Genomic DNA, 19972 nt, shown 5'->3' with positions numbered 1-19972 from the left:
GTATGCGGTTTTAATCGCATTAGGTCTATTTCTGTATGCGGCCGTGCGGTTTCACCGCGCTTTTTTTTTATTTCTACAGCTGTGCCACTTTGAACAAAGCAAAATACAATGTGCGACTGCTTAACTTATCGGACGTAAAACTTCCCATGAGAAAAATGAAAACCGGAAATAGTTTGAAAATCTTAACTTGGCAATAAAAGTGTTTTGATATTTTTTTATCGTCTTGTTACTGCCTGAAAACCTTTCCTGACCCCTTTTCGCGTTCTCTTTCTTTGGAAACTATTTGTTTTCTTCAAACAGTTTGTAGTTCAGGAGCACCTAGGCGGAGTATATTTCACATTGCTGTAAACGCTATTTTACGCTTACATAGCATTGGTTTTAAGCACCTTTCATCAATTCTGTGGTTAGGTCTTTTGACATAACTGTCTGGATAATAAAACAATCATTGAGTGAGTGTTCTTATTCTCGGAATGTGTAGTGTACTGTGAGCTTTTAACTTTGGCAGGTAACGACGTTTGTGCTTATGTAACTTTTCTTTGCAACCTTTTCATTTAAAAGTGGCTGGAGCTTCAGGACGCGGGCTGTCTGGCAGGATGAAAAGCAATAGCAGGTACGTACTGCATTTATGTGACCGATATAGGAACCCAGAAATAGAAACTGGACCTATAAGTATGCGTTTGAGTGATGTGGGGCCTTTACAGCAGGAATTATGCCCACCTAACTTGTGGGAGTTGTTTATTCTTGCATTACCACAGGAATAATAGTAGTAGGTAGCCCTTTCAGCGGTAGGATTCTCTGCATGTTTAGGACAGTTGAATTATGTTGAATGTAGCTTTTTATACGTGCAGAAAGTGAATTCCTGTTTTAATATTTCTTTTGCACACAATGTAGTGCCTGTGCAAACCAGGTTTTCTGGGTGAAGAGTCCTTCAACATCTGCTTGAGGCTGGGCAGCTGTTATGTCATAATGCTAGTAATGTGAGTAAGCACAAGGTCTTGCAGGTGCAGTCCCAGTGCCGCAAGAAGTAATTGGAATGCTGGAGCTGGGGCCAAACTCGGGTCTGTGTAGCTGCACCAGCGGTCACTGACAGCAGCATATCATATTATACGCATGCATATCGGCCACAATATCCCCTCTATACCTATGGGCTCTTCTGTATTACCGTGTCACTGAGCATTATGCATTGGATGTTAAATGCCGCGCCAGTGGAGTGATGGTGCTGTCAGCAGACACTTCTGGCAGCATAGCCTGCATGCTTCCAGTGACTGTGAGCTAGTCAAGCTGAATCTCTTGCAGATACAGGAAGGCAATGTTCTTTTCCGTGAATACAGACTCCTGACATCCTTTGGCGCTATCTATGCACTGAATTTACATGGCTTCCTTGTCAGTGGTCAGTTAATCAGCCGGCTGTTTTGCGATGGGTTAAGCAAAATAAAAAAAAAACAGTGGGGAGGTTATGCTGGGTGTGCGTGCAAGGTCCCGAAGTTATTTGTGAACTTGAGTTGTAAGTTGATCTGTCAATTGAATTTCTTTCCCTTTTGCATTCAAGCTCACCCACCCCCTTCTCTGAAATAAGATCATGTCTATGCTACTGAGCTGCACTGTTGGTGGCACCTGGAGTGAGGCATCCTTATGCTTCATTTCTTTATGTCGACTGCATACTGTGACTGCTCAAAATGCTGTAAGCACAGTGCTTACATTATGCGCACAGGCTCAGTTTTTGTGTGAGTTCAAATTCATTTCAACCAAATAACCTTCCGCGGTGGCTCAGTGGCAAGGCGTTGCGCTGCTGAGCACGAGGTCGCGGGTTCGATTCCCGGCCGCGGCGGCCGCTTTTCTGATGGAGGCGAAAAGCACAAATGCTCGTGTGTATGAGATTTCAGCGCACGTTAAAGATCCTGAGGTGGTCAAAATAATCCGGAGCCTTCCACTACAGTGCGCCTCATTGCCTGCGTTGCGTCGGCGCGTTAAACCCTACAATCAATCAATCATTTCAACCAAATAGATTTTTGTCGAAGCAAAACGAACCGTTGGGCTTTCTTTGCCATATTTTGTTTATTCTTGCTCATTAATTAAAAATATATATTTTTTTTCATCTATATAAAATGGCTTTAGTGCCCCTAAATGTGTGCAGACAAAAGTTTACATGCTGGGTTCTGTTTTTAAATGAGGCATAGCCACATTCTACTCAAGATCATGATTCGCTTTCTCGAATCATAAGACAATTTAGATTATTTCGGGCCAGTAAAGTGACCGCACATGTTGATGGGGTGGTAATTCTGGCGAGGCATCAACCGCCTGGTCATCATATTGAACATATATTTGGCTAGATAGTGTGCGAAGGATGTGAAAAAAAGAAATTGTACCAAAACAATGTAAATTAAGTGCAGTCAAAAGTTTGGTTCTTTGCGCTATAGGGTAATGTTAGTACCTAAGCAGCATTTACTGTATTCGCAAGCTTGAGACACTGACAGCATAATGCACCCGCAGCTAGGCTCAGTGGCTAAGGTGTGGTGTTGAGCCCATATATGCAGGTTTGATCTTGGCCGCAATGGCTGCTTTTCTGATGGAGGCGAAAAGGGAAAACACCCTTGTCTCGAGATTCAGCATAAGTTAAAGTTTCCCAGGTGCTCAAAATTAATGTTGAGCCCTCCACTACTGCACGCCTCATAGCCCATGTGCAGCTTCAGCGTGTTAAACCCTGCAATCAGTCAATCCGACGGCATAACGTAATCGCGTGATTTTTATCAGAGCCTTTTGGTGGGATGAGGGGGCAATTGTTGATAGCCCTGGCAAATAAAATGCATCAATGGTACGGATGGGTAGATGATGATGATGATTGATTGATTGTGGGGTTTAACGGCGTCGACGCAACGCCGGCGATAAGGCGCGCCGTAGTGGAGGGCTCCGGATTAATTTTGGCCACCTGGGGATCTTTAACGTGCGCCGAAATCTCGTACACGCGCGCGTTTTTGCTTTTCGCCTCCATCAGAAAAGCGGCCGCAGCAGCCGGGAATCGAACCCGCAACCTCGTGCTCAGCAGCGCAATGCCTTAGCCACTTAGCCACTGCGGCAGGTACGGATGGTTAGGTTTACCTGAAGTAGCCCATGCTGGCTTGTGCTCCCTAATGATTTGGCCGCAACCCCCCTGTGTACCAAGCAGGGGTACCTGAAACAGTCCTTCATCATTTTTTAATACCTCAAAAGCTTCTCTCATTGATGATCGGGCACAAATAAGATTTCATTTCGTTGTTGCTTATAGTCTTGCTCTTCTGATCAAGATCGGTCTAAAAAAAGCAGAGAACATAGCGTATGCTAATTTTGAATTTTGCCCTTCCAATAATAATGCCAAAGACAACCCCGTACCGTGTTTACTGAATTGTAATGTGACCACGATTGTAGCGTGGTCACATTAAGAAAAATTAAAACCTTTAAAGTAACTCAAGGGGTAACTTTCTGTCGTGCCAAAAAAACAAAAGAAGAGCCACCAAAGTACTGACGTGAGGCCAGTGGAATTATGGAAAAGCACATTTATTTTTCAAACACATTGGCTAGGCGCCCACTTTTGACACTTATAACTTCGCAGGAAGCCAATCTGTCGAGCAATATCACTTGTTTTCAGCTGTATCAGCTCAACACTGACCGCCAAAAGGCGGTTACACTGTTTGGTGACGAAATCAGCAACACCCTTTTGTAATTTGACGTGGCAGCTGTAGCAAGGCCCTCGGAAACTTTTTGGGCAGGGTTCGCATGTTAAAAGGCGCTCCCACAGTAGCTGCCATCCACAGACGGCCGATGTTGACTCTTCGGGGAGCTGCCGAATTCTCGATTTCTTGAGCCAGTAAAATAGCATGGGTCATACTGAGTGCAACACGTTGCCGTAAACAAGGGGAGCTGAAGCGGTGTTGAAACACGAGGGCAATGAAAGTTACCTATGCCTCAATACGAAAGTACGGCGCGAAAACAAAGGAAAAAAGTTGCACACACTGTCAACCACCACAGAAAAAAAGCAAGGAAACGGAAAAAGTCGATCTTAGCTTGTAGTGGACCCGAACAACTCTGACACATCTTGCTGACATACCGTAGATTGCGAAATGGTCAAAACTAGCCATTGATGACAATTGGGTGCATCATTGCAATTTTAGGCAACTTCAGTTGCAGTATTAGATTGTAACGCGAGGGTTGACTTCAGGTTGCAAAAAGAAAACGTGTTATAATCGACTAAATACAGTAACATTCGTATTTGTATTTAACCATTTAAATTCAATTTAAGAAATGTATGATATTTGTTCACCTCCTCTATTGTTTTGATTGTTCAGCATACTTGATCATGACAGCATCATGTGACTTTTTCAGACTGCCTAGAGATGAATGAACTCATGTTGCTCATGGCAATTTGCTGAAGCACTGATTGAAATTTTGAAAAACTAGGGAAATTTTGACGCATCAGTTTGGTAGGCGCCCTGACTATAGACCACAATTTTCCAATCTTCTCAGGGTGGCGCCATTTGCCCGGGATTGGTGTGGAGCTGTGCAAGCATTTCCCGGGGGACAGCGGGAGCAGCCATGGCCACAGCCACATGCCACCAGCCGCATTGGACTGCGTATCGTGTGGCTGATTCGGACACCTAATCTGATTTGAAAATTGGTAAGTTCATATTCAACAGTTTGCAACCCACAGTTTACAGTGCAGTAGAAAGTGGGTTAAAGGGACACTGAAGTGATATGTAAACATTGCGGGATTACTAGCGCAAATTGTAGTCCGGAGTCCCCAGGCCATGTTTCGACCACTCTAGGCGCGTTTACGCGATTTTATTGAGTAGAAAAACTAATTCGAAAACGCTGTCCTCCTCTCTTTACGCTCGCCCATTTTCTGTGGCGTTTTCGTGTGACGTCAGGAGGGGATGAGCTGGCAATTGGCTGCGCCACGGCTGCGCTACTGCACGGCTCCCCGGCCGACAGAGTCAGTCGGCCCAGCGTTTCGTCCGCCGGCCGCCGGCGGGTCGTCGCAATCAAGGACGTTAAAAAAAATTGCTTGGTCGCAATTCGTTCGCTTAGTTGAAACGAAGCCAGGACACGTTTGTGAATGGAAGAATGTGCCTTTCTTTACTTGGTTTGTTTGTACACTGTATCTAGCTCCAAGTCAAGGTCGCTTCACACAAGCGCTGCACATGCGACGCTTCGCTGACTGGTACGCCGGTAGGAAAATATAAGGCCTCTTGAAGGCGGGAGAAGAGTCAGCGAAGTCAATATAGGTACTAAGCAAATAAAATCAACTGATATTTTTACCGTACAGCGTAAAACTAGGGCGCGGGAAGCACTTTTTTGCGCTGGGCGAACAAGCACAGAGGTCAGCAGCACGACTACGCATCTGCGAACGCTTTTCCGTCTACGAAATGCAATTGCTAGACGTGAGCTACTGTGGAAACTCGGGCGACGCTTACTGCACGATCGCAGTACAACAAATAGTCACCTAAGCGGGTTGAAATGCCAAAACTAAATAAAAGTGTAAACCGGTTGTGCAATATATACCCTATATTAGCAAGGCTTTCGCGTCCCGCTCCGTAGCCTAGCAGTCTGGGGCGCTAGGAATTCACCGTCAATGTTTTGCGAGTCACGAGTTCGAATCCCCGTGGGTACGTGCTTTTTTTTTGTAAGTTAACTTTTTTGTTTTCCGCCGATGTTTTCTATATTGAGTTCACCTTTTTTGGGGCCGCAACGTTCATGGCTACACGAACTAGTTCACAAAACGCGCGCAGGCTGGCACTGGCGCGCTAGCGAGTTCTCGTTGGCGTGCTGTTGCCATAAGCACCGACTGCTTGCAGGCAGTGGGCACAGGCCAGAATGAACAGACCCTTGGCCTGGTGCGAACACGCTTTTTACGATACAGGCATGAGGGAGGCAAGCTCCAAATATGGGGAAAAAGCGCATGACATTTGGGCGTCTGCGGGTACGCGGAGGGCGTTCATGCACTGCGTAGGTCTCGGCTAGTGAATGCTACGACTACAAGCCGTCCTGGGAGGCTTATCTTGTGCATTTTACAGCCGACAACATGGCAGAAGCGCGGTACGATGATTACTGAGATATTGAGAATGCCCATCCAACAAAGCCATTGGTTATGTTTTACAGAACCGAAACCGAAACCGAAACTTGTGTGATTGCTAACCTTGGGCATTGTCCAATCACGGTGCCCCTCCTCTCAACGTCACAGCCTTAGTTGGTGCGGCCGCCGCAAACCGCGCATGGTAGTTTTTCTTCTTTCGCGCTTTGTAAAATATTTACCGATTTGTCAACCGGATAAACGATGAAAAGTGTGCTAATTTGAGCCAGTCTACGCAGTGCAAGCAAAAACGGGAGCTTGACAAATTCACTTCAGTGTCCCTTTAAAGGCGAGTGAAAGCTAGTTGCATGCGAGGATCGCGTATGTTGTACACAAGCTGTAAATGGACCATGCTGTGCGTGGTTCTCACCGAAATCGCGGTTTGTGGAGCTATATTTCTCTGTGCCACACTTTTTCCAGTCAACTGCTGCACCCGACTCCTATACCCTACGAATTAGCTGTGCGTCTCACCGTCCCCGCAGAGCTGATCTGTAGCACTAGAAAAGGGTTGATTTTTGTTTGTTTCTCGTCTATAAAATGAACACTGCTAACCTGTAGGGAACAGAAATTAGCGATAGATAATGGGATTGGAATCAATAAGTGGGCTCTAAAAACAGCGTACGACAGCGCGTATTGTTGCAAAGGTGCTTCATTCAAATATGTTCAATTGGGCATGATAATCTATTTGCGGAAGCACTCGGGGAACCCCAAAATCTTAGTTATAGTTTTTAATGCATAACGTTCTTGTGTTTGTTATTTTTTTATGTACTCAACAACTGTGCAGTAACGCTCAAACAAGCAGCCTTTGCACATTTTCACCCAAGGCATGCCGACCTGCATGCAGGAGGAAAAAAAAAAGTCTGAAAAATGTGGGTACAGCTGTTATATTCAAGAGGACTGCCATGACAAAATATACCACTCAGAGGCCATGAATCTGATAAGACAACATGCGACACGGTGCATTTGCAGCTTGTGCACAGCATGGGCAAACCCGCCGTGCAGTTAGTTCTCGCTCACCATGAGTGCGCTCTCTAGTGCACTGTTAAACTGTAGGGTGCTGACTCGTTGAATAAAATTGTACTTGCCAAAACCTTGGTGCTGACACAAATCGTCTGGAATGCAATTGAGTAAGCACTGTTTGATGGTAATGGCACTATCTAACCTCATCGGTGCTTTATTTTTAGAAAGTTCATAGCATTATTGAAAACCGTGAAAGATGCAGCTTCTCGCACAAGTTCGCGATGTGTGCTCTGAAATCGAGTCTGCGCTTACAAACTTCCTTACTTGGAGGCAGCTGGATGAAACATAAATTATAATCATACAAAGAACTAAATATTGCCAATGTAAATTCAACAGAAATTCGTCTTTATTGTCTTTTAAGCAGCATTTATTTATGCTTCCTCAGAAACTTCACTGCAGCAACCAAGCACAAGTTCAGAAGTTCTCGTACTGTATAGACAAGGCTTGCTCAGTTTTTTTACTATCCTGTGCAAGTTTCTAACCGCTGTTGTTGGCTAGAAGCTTACTGTGTTAATAACCGTGGAAAAGAACAAGCTGACAATGTTCCTGTCAGTGCTGCGGCACTAGCTCAAGAGGCAGCGGCTTTTTTGCCATTCACTATGCCGATGTGGAAAAAGCCATGTGTGCATTTCTCCTGGCAGGTCCCTGGAGACAGGGGTGCCTGAAGTTATGAATCAGTGTTGAGGTAGATAACGTTAAGCAATTATCACGATACAGACCTCAATCAAGAGCTTCTAAGATGTCGAGGTAGGTATCGGTTTGTAAAGGTCCAGTTAAGATAGTAGGAAATTGTAGTGCATTTTCTTGCACGAAAGGAAAAAAGTATTTTTAGATGTGATGACATTTCTCAGAAGATTTTGCTTGCACACGGTGGTGCGTGCATGCTTCCCAGCTTTGGGCTAGTGCATGGGCCGCCGCTATCCTGTGAGCACCGCAGCAAAGACGTGAATATTGCCGACTTTTTTTACCCCATTGCGAACACAGTACACTGCTAACCTTTAAATGGAGGTTGCAAACCTTCTTTAGAAAGCTAAAATAAAAAAAGAAACATTTGAGGAAGCCGTTTCTGCAGTACAAATAAACCGCTGTTTTGAAAGCAGTGAAGATGATGCTGAGTGAAACACTGCGGCAAATAGTTTGTTCTTCGCAAAACAGTATTTCTGGTAGAGAAGTTCAGAATGCAGCCTGGCTGTAATTTTAGAGCAGTCGTAGTTATTAAGAAAGAAGCCGTGGCTTTGTACAGTGCTGTGAACCTCTTATAAATAAGTCATCAGTGAGCTTGGAAAGTGCTCTACGGCTAAACAGTGAGTAGTCAAATGCATTCACGCATTTTTTTTTTGGCAGAAAATAGTTTTTCTATCTTTAGTTGTAAGAACTGCTGGTGGCTTTAGTGAGCAACTACTAATGCCCCCTCCTCACCCCCCCCCCCTGCACACACATACGCACCTTTTTTGGCATCTTTCTTTGTCAGCTACGACTGCACGCTGCAATTTCTGTGGCTGCAAAGCTTGTGCGAGCGTACTGAGTTTGTCCCCTGCCATTTCCGTGGCCTCAACAATATTGGGGCAGCAGAGTTTTACAATCTAGGCAACTGACCATTCATAGCCGTAGTGCAAAAAAATTGGGCCTGTTTGTTTCTTATTGCGCATGCTTTTTTTTTTTTTTTGAGGTTTAACACTGCGAGGACACCTATGCGCAGAATTTGCGATGTGTGCTTGCAATATCCTCGCTTTATTACACAAGACTAAAGAGGAAATACGGTACTATGCCGTAATTGAGACAACTGAAATAAAGCCAACGGTATGTAGGCTGTAAAAAGTGCAATAATATAAGTACGAGGTCCAGGTTTGGTATTTTCATGATTGAAGCATTCCTTTCCCGTCATTCGCACAAACATTTTTACTCAGTGGCTGCTATGAGGCTTTTGATCTTAGTGATTATTCGAATACATGCTAATGTACTGCAGCACGGCTGAGATGCACTGCTTTAATTTGATAAAGTTACAGGTGGGGAGATGTAGTATGATGCTTAATAATCGCAGAACTGTATCAATAAGTGTTCTCAAAATACCCATTTCATGGGCTTTGTTTTTCCAAATGAGAGATTGAAATGGCCTATTTTAACACACACTTCAGTTGGTTATGTAATGAGTAAAACTCGCCTGCTAGTTTCCCAGAGTGGACTGGGACACTTATACCCTAGTTACCCCAATAACCATGGTTAACGCAAACTGAACTTGGCCACCTCAGTTCGGTTACGCTAACCGCAGTTGCCGCTGCCGCAGTGTTCAAAAATCGCACAAGTCAGTTTGCACACAAGTGGCGGCGCATCAGCTTAGGCGAAAAAAATCACCTGGCGTTCGCAGAAGACGAAGGCCTCAAATAGCGGGAGCCCCCGAAGCTGCCCCCAAGAGGAGCTTGTGCTCTTTGCGTCGCTCTCGCAGTCAGCACGACCGCGCGTGAACAGCAGCTCGTTTCCCGGTCCACCCGATCAACTATGAGAAAAGCCTAAATTTGTAAATTCCACTGATCTTTTTCCAAAAAAAATAGACAAAGCAGGCAATCATGAAGCGCTTTCAGCACTCGGAAACGATCCGTGCGCACGTCGGCCGTTCCTGCAAACATGCCAGCGCCTCTGTCTGCACGGCACTGAAAGCGGTTCGAACCAGCCCAGACCACGGCAGCAACAGCTTGTCGCCCCTCTTCGAAATCAATCTGATCGCGGAAAAGAAGTTCCACATGCGACAAAGTGGATATTATAAAGGTTAAAAATTGGGCTATGTATTGTAATTCGCAGTTGTAGAGATAGCGCCGGTCAAATATCGACCGCGATCCTAAGTTCCCAACACCAAACCGACCCGAGAACAAGCCGGTCGCGAGCTGCTGGGGAGCCCCTTTTTCGGCGTGCGCAAGTGCGTCGCGTTTGGGTCTGAAGCAACTGTTTAACGATATTTTTTGTCTACACTGCTTCGCCTTTGGTTTTTATCGTGAGGTTAAAAGTTTGTTACTTTATTTTTGTTACGCTCACAACCAAGTGACCACTGTCGACACACTTGGAATTTCGCATGTAGCAGCCAAAACCGCAGTTTGCGATAACCGCAGTCAAATTTAGCAACCATCGTTAAACGTTACTACAGTTACTTCCGCCATGTAACTAGGGTATTAATCTCAATTAAGGTATGGTGTGGGGACAACCAAAATATTTGAATATTAAAACAGTTGTGTTGACTTTTTGCCAGAACTTCTAGGGCTCCATGTCAAAATTAACAATATTTTCGAATGATAACATGAAGGACAAACAGCTGCAATGCAATTGCATAAGGAGAGCAGCATAAAATGAAAGAAAGCTGTTTTGCAAATGGTAGGATGTTGCACCATTCTTTGGATGGCTCTTCAACTGCATGGCAGCTTTTAAAGTTGAAAGAATTTTCAGCAAATCATGTAAATCATGCCTGGCATTCCCTGAGGGTTCAGGTGAGCTTCGGTTGCCTGCTTCTACTCAGAGTCAGCACCTAAAGCAAGAACGAACACCATGGCTATATTATTTAGCACTTAAAACACTGATAACCTCCGCAAGGTTGTTTGATCAGCGATTCCAAAGATTTGGTTTCATCACAATGGTGTGGAATCTAGTTGGCTGACTGCCCATTTTTTGCTGCTGCCTTCCAGTGTGTCACAGGGCCCTTGCCACATTATAGTGTGGGGAATAGTGAAAACTTCAATCTGCCCCTAAAGGAGTACTGGCACAAAATTTCAAAGCACAGGTGACTACATAAAAAGCTTTCTTTTTAAATAGAGATACCCCTCAGGAAGGTTTACCTTCAAGTGTTCGGAAGAACATATTTTAAGTCAATTTTAATATGTGCATGCTCAAAAAAGTTAAGGATGGATTTCTTTTCGACACCGACATCAGTGTGATGCCATGTGTGCCTCTCCCCAAACTGCCTGTCAGGGCTCCCATGACGTATCCAAGGTGGCCTACTCTGCCTGATCCTTCTGAGAAAACGCGGATCCTTCAGTGATGGCGCCAGTGTTTTCTATTGAACACAATTGCCGAGAGACATGAGCTACAGCCCAGGCTTTAAAAAAATGTCTGCTGTCCTCTTGGGTGAAAAGGAAGGAAATGTCCAAAACAGGCAGCACAAACGACAAAGAAATAAGTAGAAACAACAGCACTTGTGTTTTTCCTCATTTCTTTGTCTAATGTATCTCGCCCATTTTGCAGTCTCGTCTTTTTCAACTTGGAATCAACTTAGCCTAGCCTCAACCCTAGCAAGTCTTCATGGGCCCTTCATTGAAATTACGAAGGGTTTAATGGGTTTGTATGCTTGCGTGATGCATACAAAGGAGAGATCTTACTTATTTTCATTCACTTCGAATTGAACAAGCAGTGACAGGTTAACAATTTGCAACTTTTGCTGAATAGCAGGGGTCAGCAAGCTTTTCAGGCGGAGAGCCGGGTTTAATGCAATGGACACGGAGGGGGCCGGAGGGCACATTGGTTGGAAGGGGAGGGGGGCTTTGCAGGCAAATAAATTTTGGGGAGGAAATTGAAAGCAGTGTACAAAACTAGAATACCAATCCTTATCATGTTTATTTCCAACACGAATGTCATGAGCTTTCATGCCAGTTGAGGTCAAAACTGCCATGTCGGCCTTCAGGTAGAAAGTGAGAGGAGAAGGGGTCTACCATTGTGCCGGGGGCCACATAATACTGCCCCATGGGCTGCGGGTTGCCAACCCCTGATTTATAGCATTTTCGTATATCGTCTGAACATGAAGCACAGGACAACCTAAGGTTGTCAGTTCTAGATGCCTTCATTTGTGACAGGGATGGGTGGCATCTATGGAAACTTTCTGGGTGTTGCGAACAACTCAAGGCAGGTTTTCGTGGGAAGATTGGCAAGCATGCTCTCATTACGTTGCAACACTTGTGAGAGGGAACCCCTGTGTCAGAGGACCTGTTTACAGTCTAGTTTCCTGGTGCTAACAAATTCCAAAATTTTTTGGCTGCTGCAAAGATCCTAAGAAAGAATTGTTTTTACAATTTAACAGTTTGTGACCCTGCTCAAGCAATCAAAATGCTTGCCCGGTTTTCTATTCGGTTTGGTTGCTTGTCCGGTTTTCATTTTCAAAGTACCGTATATTATGTGTGGTCTTGTTTTTTCTTGCAGTGCCTGGCATGAGCTCCTTACTACTGATCCTGCCACAAACGCTATGGATGAGAGTGGGCGAAATCTGTGCATCACTGCTGCTAATCTCAGAAGGTTTGTGGGATTTCTGCATCTTAAAATCGAGGAAATTGACATGCAGTTTATTAGGCTTTAGACAATACCTGCTGTTAATAGTTACTGGTGGGTTCTTTAGCATAGCCATGAAGCACAGTGTGATTGCTTTCTGTTTTAGGTTATTTCATCCTTTCTTTCATTCTTAGAAAGATGTGTTTGGCGAGTTGGTGCATCTTAACAATACTTGAACTTGGCGCAAAATATTGACAATCACAGAAAGTAGCTGGTGATAACAGGCAATGACTGGCAACTAACTTTTAGGCAGCGTAAGAACACATAATTGCAGGCCAAAGTTACGTGGCTCCACTTGCATGCAAAAAAAAATTGTGATAAGGAAAATTCACAGCCTAATAAATACGCTCTTTCATATGGAGACCCGTTGAAATGTCACTGACAAAATCGCATCCGTTCTTTCCTATGTGGTAAGCTTCCTGTATCTCCCTTTCTCATGTATCACTGCACCTGGACAATTTTCACTTGCTTTTTAAGAGCGTCATGCATGCGCTTGCAGAGCTATGGATGGGGTTATGCCCACTTGTGCAGTTCTCAACTGAGAGGTTATGTTCATGTTCACGCAATCGCACGTTCACACACCTTCCAGTGTGCCCAATGCAGACCTTTCCACATGAAAGAGGTATCTCATAAGCAATGTCCCTACACAGCAACTTGCGTAGGCATTGGTGGGCCTTTTCTTGCACCCTTGCCTATCAAAGGGACCCGTAGCACTTTCCCTCGACTACTCGGAATGTATTTTGGGGTAGTCTATTGTCCCAGCAATCACCTCCCACAAGAATCATGAAAATATGTTCGTTATGATGGAAGGTACGTGCGATGCAAGATGCACATAATCATTCCCTCAACTCATTGCGCAGGGTGCTCTTTAAACCTTTAATTAAAGCAACGCCCCAATTGCCTATATAAGACATTTTGCAGGAAAGTGGAATCTTTCTATCACTCATGAATAAAATTCAATCGCTAGTCCGTCAAATCTCATTTTGTCTGCTTCCTTTTTTTGTGTGTGGGTTTGTCCCTCGTGAATTTCTCGAGCACATTTCTATCAGGTACTTTTTGGCCACTACATCTGTTCTTGGTGTCGTGCAGAGATAGATGCAAAAAAAATTGCCAAGATCCTCGTAGAAATAAAAAAGTTGTTTAATTTTAAATTTAAAAATACAAGCAAATGGAGCACTGCCCTCTTCTCGAAAACCGGAAATCTGCTGCTCACTTTCTCACTGACCCCGATGTCATATGGCGGGACAAATGAGGGCGGCAAAAATACGTCCTGGAAGTTTTAAGCCCAGGGTGGCCTGACCTGGAAAGCTCCTTTCCGCGCTTCGTGACGCTGTCGTTCGGTGGTACTGTGCCGGAAAGTAGGAGAGGACAAGCAGCCACACGAGACTAGCAAAGTGATGTGCCTGCTGCTGCGTCGATGGGTGTTGCTATGTCTCTTTGTCTGAACTCTGTACCATCTTTACCTCTCTTTAATTTAGTGTGAAGCCATGTTCAGCGCTGCCTTGCTATTGAGGTTTCATGTGAACGTCACTTGTGGGTTCAAAGAAAGGTTAAAGAAACAGCTGCATATTCTGGTAAAAAAAACCTTATAGAACGCTCGCAGCAAAAAAACAAAACGCGGGATTAGAACCACTGACTTGCAAACCAGTACTCCAGCTTCTTACCTCTCGACCATATACACAAGCTGTGAGGCTTGCAAAAATTGAGCACAGAACTATATAGTCAACAAATATTGCCAGGTGTGTCTGTTTCTTGTCATGTTTGTGAAATTCTGGCAGTGAGAATGCTTGTGTCTCACGCACCAATCTTGCAGACAACCCCCATCTTGCTAATACTAGAAGCAATGTAGCTAGAGCTTCCATATTTACCTCATAACAAGCATCACGCGGTCGCAATCTCTCCGACGCAAGCAAAGGTAGCGAAGTACAGAATGTGCCACACAGAATTATATCTGTCTCCAAGGGATAATAGCTTGCCAACAAAAACAGTTTGGTTCAATTTGTCTCATGGCAGCCAATCACCGCTAGAGAAAAAAATGTTGCTGTTTTTCAGTGAACGAAACAGCATTTCCCAGTGCTAAAACATGTCCCCAGACATAGAGACGGACTGATAACCTGGAAGCTGCCGTCCACTTTCGCTATGCTCCCTGACCACGCCTCCTCTACCATCGATGCCAATATCTGCCGTGAATAGACATCAGCATACGGCGTGCGAATGAACGAGATCGCGTGTATTTTGGCGACGCGCGCTGACGCCAGGCGATATACACAGTGGTGCATCGTAACACGCCATGGAAAGGCACACGTGCTCGAAGGGGAGCCATAGTGCGGCTCTGTTACTGTCTATAAATTTTTGTATTCTTTGAGCCCACGGTTAAGCTTTTATGCTTACTTTAAAGAAAACAAGCAGTAAGGCAACATTTAGGCTCGTTTGGTCAAAATAATGGCATATACACACTTTCAAGCTGAGCCAACTGTAGGGCCACCGCTCTTTGTCGTCATATCCGGAGGCCTCAAGTGTGACGTTGCCAGTACTGCATGTGCTTGTATTGTTAGACTAAAAAATAGAATAACTTTCTCATATCTGCGCCGCTTTGATCATTTTGCGCATGTAGAATTTTTTTCATAGAATGTGGACTTCAAAAACATTATGAACAAAATTGAGGCGTGGCTTTGCTATTGCAAACAGCAGTGACCAGTGGAGCTGAGGGGAAGCCTCAGAAAATGACACACCTTCCTAGTCTACCTCGACAACGCCGTAGTATTTGCCCGGAACTGCGACGAGCAACTTAAACATGAGCGCGGCCCGACAAAGCGCGTTCCGAGAGGGAAACTAATGTCCCGGGGTTTTTCATCCCGGCGGACTCGCCATCGAAGTAGTCCGCTGCGGGAAACAAGGTGCAGACCCGCGAAAACGATCTGGAGGCGAGAAAAGGCGTGGCCTTGCTGTCGCAAACAGCCTCGCGAAAGTTATGCGCGGAATGCTGATGTCATTGCTAACGTCATACCATGTGCGCTCGGCAAGGCTAAACTTTTGCACGAGGACCCTTGTACGTGCACCGGTCCTCGTCTCCACTCTCCTCCCTCCTCCCCCTCGCAAACTCGGCTGCCGGACTGTGTGCTGTAGCGCCCAGGTAACATCCCTCCGAGGAGCACAAGCTTGACAGCTCTGCTGTTAAAAAGAAAAGGCCAGAGCTCTGTGCCGTGCCATAACCAAAAGGCAGCAGAACTGATTGTGTTATCTACGACAACAAATTGTTTGCTTTCTCATGTGCTCACGTTAAAGGTATGCTTTTGCGTCATATGTTCAGCCTCGATGCATTCAACTTACAAGTGTATTTCAAATTTCCTTTCTCCTGTTAGGCCCAGTACTTTAGCCACATGGGTAGATACGACTTCAAGGCGGCTGCCCGCACGGTGTTGGGCATTGTGATTGGGCAGCCAGTGGCATTGTCCTGCAGCTGGGCAGGGTCCAAGGGGGCGAAAGAGGCCTTCTGCGAGCTAGACAAGATTGTCTCTTGTTCTTAGTAAGCTGCCCTGATTTTATTTTATGCACGAGGAATTCATTATAATATTTTCAGGGGCTACTTTATTTCACTGTATTTGTTCGACCATTAGAGCTTATTTTTAATGTTCTTGTTTACAGGAATGAATATGGATACTGTTTGATAATGCGTAATAAATATTGGCTCTCTGGAATAGTTGTACGTTGTGAAAACTAGAGGCATTGCATTAAGCAAGCTTGTAATACGTTTTTTTTTTCACCTGCCGCGGTGGCTTAGTGGCTAAGGCATGGTGCTGCTGTGCTGAAGGTCACGGGTTCGATCCCAGCAGCGGCGGCCGTTTTTCTGACGGAGGCGAAAAACAGACACCCGTGTGTTGAGATTTCAGCACACGTGAAAGATCCCCAGTTGGTCGAAATTAATCCGGAGCCCTCCGCTACGGCGCACCTCATAACCTGCGTAGTTTTGGCGCGTTAAACCTCATAATCAATCAATCAATTGAATTTTTTTTCAGGAAGGGCATTGCTAAGCCTGTGGATATTTTTACAGTGTAGTATATTACTTATTTGTCTGTTTTCAATTTTCTTTCAGTGTCGATACAGCCCAGGTACCCCGACGCAAACAAGGTCGCTGTGGCAGCTGTTATTAAGAAATGGCTATACTCCGCCGGTGACCGGGATGGCGGCTGCACGAAGCGGAAGACACTGGACAGTATGAACTGAGCAAAATAACGAACCGGAAGACACTGGACAGCATGAACTGAGCAAAATAAATTAAGTAAAAAAAACCTAATCACCACAGGCTTTGTAAATCACTACATTTGTCCCTGAAAGGGCAAACAGTGCTCTTTAAAAGGGCACAAATGCTTATGCATGCAGTACGAACTTACAGCATGTCCCATTTTTAGGAACCCATGTGCGCCATTCGAACTCAAAGCTGCTGGGGTTGGACAGCCGGGATGTGAATGGCAGAATGTCCACTATGGTTGAACGGCTAGTATATCACCTAAAGTTGAACAGCCAGGCACCAGAATATGTTCAAGAGCCGCTCACCAGGTAAAGCTGACTGGCCGTACTTCGGCAAAAGCTTATGGGCCATTGATTAGACACATTTCAACGGCCGACCATCGGCATAAGGTCAACAGCTGACCTTCTGCAAAAGTTAAACAGCCGGCCTCGGGCAAAGGTTAATGGCTGATCTGCGGCAAAGCTGTACGGCCGGGTACCGTTGTGGACCCCTCTGCTATGAATTGGTAAAAGGAGAGTGGCCATTGGGTGTACAGCAGTTAACTTTAAACACACGGCAGAGGCCCACCTTTGAGTGCGCGCTTTACACTTTGACTGGAGAAAGGCCGGGCAGAAATTACCCGGCTGAAGTTCTTCGGCTGATTTTAAGCCGTACAGGCTTGTGCTGCTTGGGTTACTCCTTTTTTCATTGTACCCTTTACCACAAGTGTACTGAGTCCTGTATCAATGCAAGTGAGCCCTCACGTGACAGTGATGCCAGTTTTTTGTAGGTCAGTGGCCTGTGCTACTTGGCAATCGCTTGGCTGGACAGTGCGTCATGGCGCGCTCCTTAAGGGTCTCGTTACCCCCCCCCCAGCCTCACAGCTACCTGTTTGCACAATGCGAAATCAGTGGGAAGGCTGATCAGCCCCTGCCAAATTTATTCTTCAATGTGGAAGCCATGGCCCAGATGAACCTAAATAGAAAAAGCACACGCCGACTGTTTATTTTGAAACTGCATCAAATCATGCACTTATACACCTCGAGCTTAGCGATTGCTGCGCCACCTGCCACCGCTTCTCCGCGGTGTTTGCGGTATGGGCGCTGCATGGCTGTTAGAGGCTCATGCAATATTTTTGATGTCTTTCGTTACTTTTTGCCTTTCCGCCCCCTAACAAATTTGCTACGGCTCGTATCTCAGCAAGTAGTACAGTTAAGGCACTTCAAAAAGCAGCTGCTTCTTGGTAGAGTGCTCCAACGACAACAAGAAGCCTCCAGGGGCACGGTTCGGCACGCTACTTGGCCGCTATTACTGGCATTCGCGACAGAAGCTGCATTTCACCTGTGCTACCTCCGAATACGGCAGGCACAAGTCAATTCAATTGGCGCCTCGCTTAACCCTGATACTGGAACAGTAAGAGGTTGATTTTGTATTGCAGTTCAGACAACAAATGCGGCTTGGTTTCGAATATATACATCGTGAAAACATCTTTAGTGGATGTGATTACAGAAACCTGGCAATTTCTTGTGCCATGTATGGGTATCTAGGCTACACGAGAATTTTGAGTATATTCCAAGGCACCCCGTTATTACGTATGTGCACACTAATGCCCTATAGCAAAAACCAAGTAAAGTTAGTGAAACCACACAAAAGTAAATGGTCTGGAAGTCGGGAAGAAATGGAAGAGCTTGCACGGGAATATAAAACCTAGTGAAGCCTCGAAAATGCTACACAAGTTCTCCTAACGTAAGCTAGGTAGGAATCACGACCGGCTTTATACATAGAGACCTTGCCACGCGTACCTCTCTGGTGCCCAATTTGTTATTGCTTGTTTGTTTTTCTTAGCACTTTTCAGCGGCATTGCACAAGCTGGCACTGCTTTTAAATCCCACTTCGCCGCTGAATACCCGTTTTCTCGGCCGGCCATTGTGGTTATTTCATCTGTTTTTTGGTCCGTGGTGCTCCATCGTTGCCGAATCACAATTGGGGTATTGCACACTTTCTGCAAGATCGGTGGTGTGCTGAAAGAGGAGTTTTTTAACGCAAAACTGTTACATGGATATACTGGGAAAATCACGCACTCGGCTACGGTCCACTGAACACGCACCCACCCGGACATCGTCTACAAAAACAGTGTCCACCGCAGCTAACCCTTTGAGAATGTGTCGAATCTCATTCAATAGCGCGCTTACATTCACAAGGATAAAAAACATTTCTAGTGAAGTTAGTTAAAAAAGGAACAGAAAAAAGACTTTGCGTGCAACTTCATAGAGTGTGACAAAAGAACAATAAAGAAACCCGAAGAAACATTCGCCGCGTGGTAAATTCCAAATCCGTTAAAGTGATATCAGTAAGATTCCAATGAGCCAATCTTTTGAATGAACGGCACGTGTTTTCTCTTCACGGCTCCTTTAAAAACGCTCTTTTTAGAACAATGTAAAAGACGCATTCCCCCTTCGATCTCAAAGTATATCAGATATCACTGTGATGAAGTGCCGGTGGACGACGAGGAAGAGGAAACCGAGCGCTCAGCTGCGACGAGTGCGCGAAGAAAATTGAATCGGGCCGGTGATCAGTGGACGCCTGTGACGGGCTGGGCTGGTGAGTGCGGCTGTGTGATCGTGTTCGGGTGAGAATATCGGTCGCAACCGCTGCAGGGTCCATGCCCGTCCGCCGCTGATCACGAGAACCCGTGGGTTATCCTTGCCTGGAGCTGTAGACTCTCGGGCTAGAGAGAGCGGGTCCGTATTCACCTGGAGGTGGAACCCTCCGCCCACACCCGCTGCTACTCCATCGAGACGTGACTCATCGCCAAGGTCGACGATGCCTGCCCGACGTCCCGTTCCTGGATGAGACGTGGCCTAGAGCCGGTCATCGAGCAAGCAGCGCCATGACGTTCCCGTCAACCCCACACGCGTCGGGACTTCAACACCCTGAGGGGCTGCGACAAAACCCCATAGGACGTTTTCTTTTCTTTATTACGGACATTTTCCCGTTAGCCTCAAGCCTTTGGTAACGCCTATATCTTAAGCCTGGCATCTGTGCTTCCCGGCCTTGTCTTCTGCTGTTTCTTGTGTCATGCATGAAGCAACGTTTACTCGCGCACGCACTGATCACTGACTTGTGACTTTCACGCCAATCCTGGGGCTAGTCACTACAAAAGTGGCGAGCCTGCCAGAATTTCTTAACACCCACTGAAAGGAGTCAGTTAGCCACGAGTGTGCCCGTACCGTTAGATGCAACAGCAAGGATCTCGAAACGTTAATGGCAACCTCGACATTTAAATTTCCCTGAACACTTGAATGGCTGGGGCGAAGTCCGTCTAT

The sequence above is a fragment of the Haemaphysalis longicornis genome, unplaced genomic scaffold, assembly GCF_048455015.1.
Source record: "Haemaphysalis longicornis isolate Haplotype H1 unplaced genomic scaffold, Haemaphysalis longicornis Haplotype H1 scaffold_15, whole genome shotgun sequence".
Classification (NCBI taxonomy): domain Eukaryota; kingdom Metazoa; phylum Arthropoda; class Arachnida; order Ixodida; family Ixodidae; genus Haemaphysalis; species Haemaphysalis longicornis.
This window is presented reverse-complemented; position numbering follows the sequence as displayed.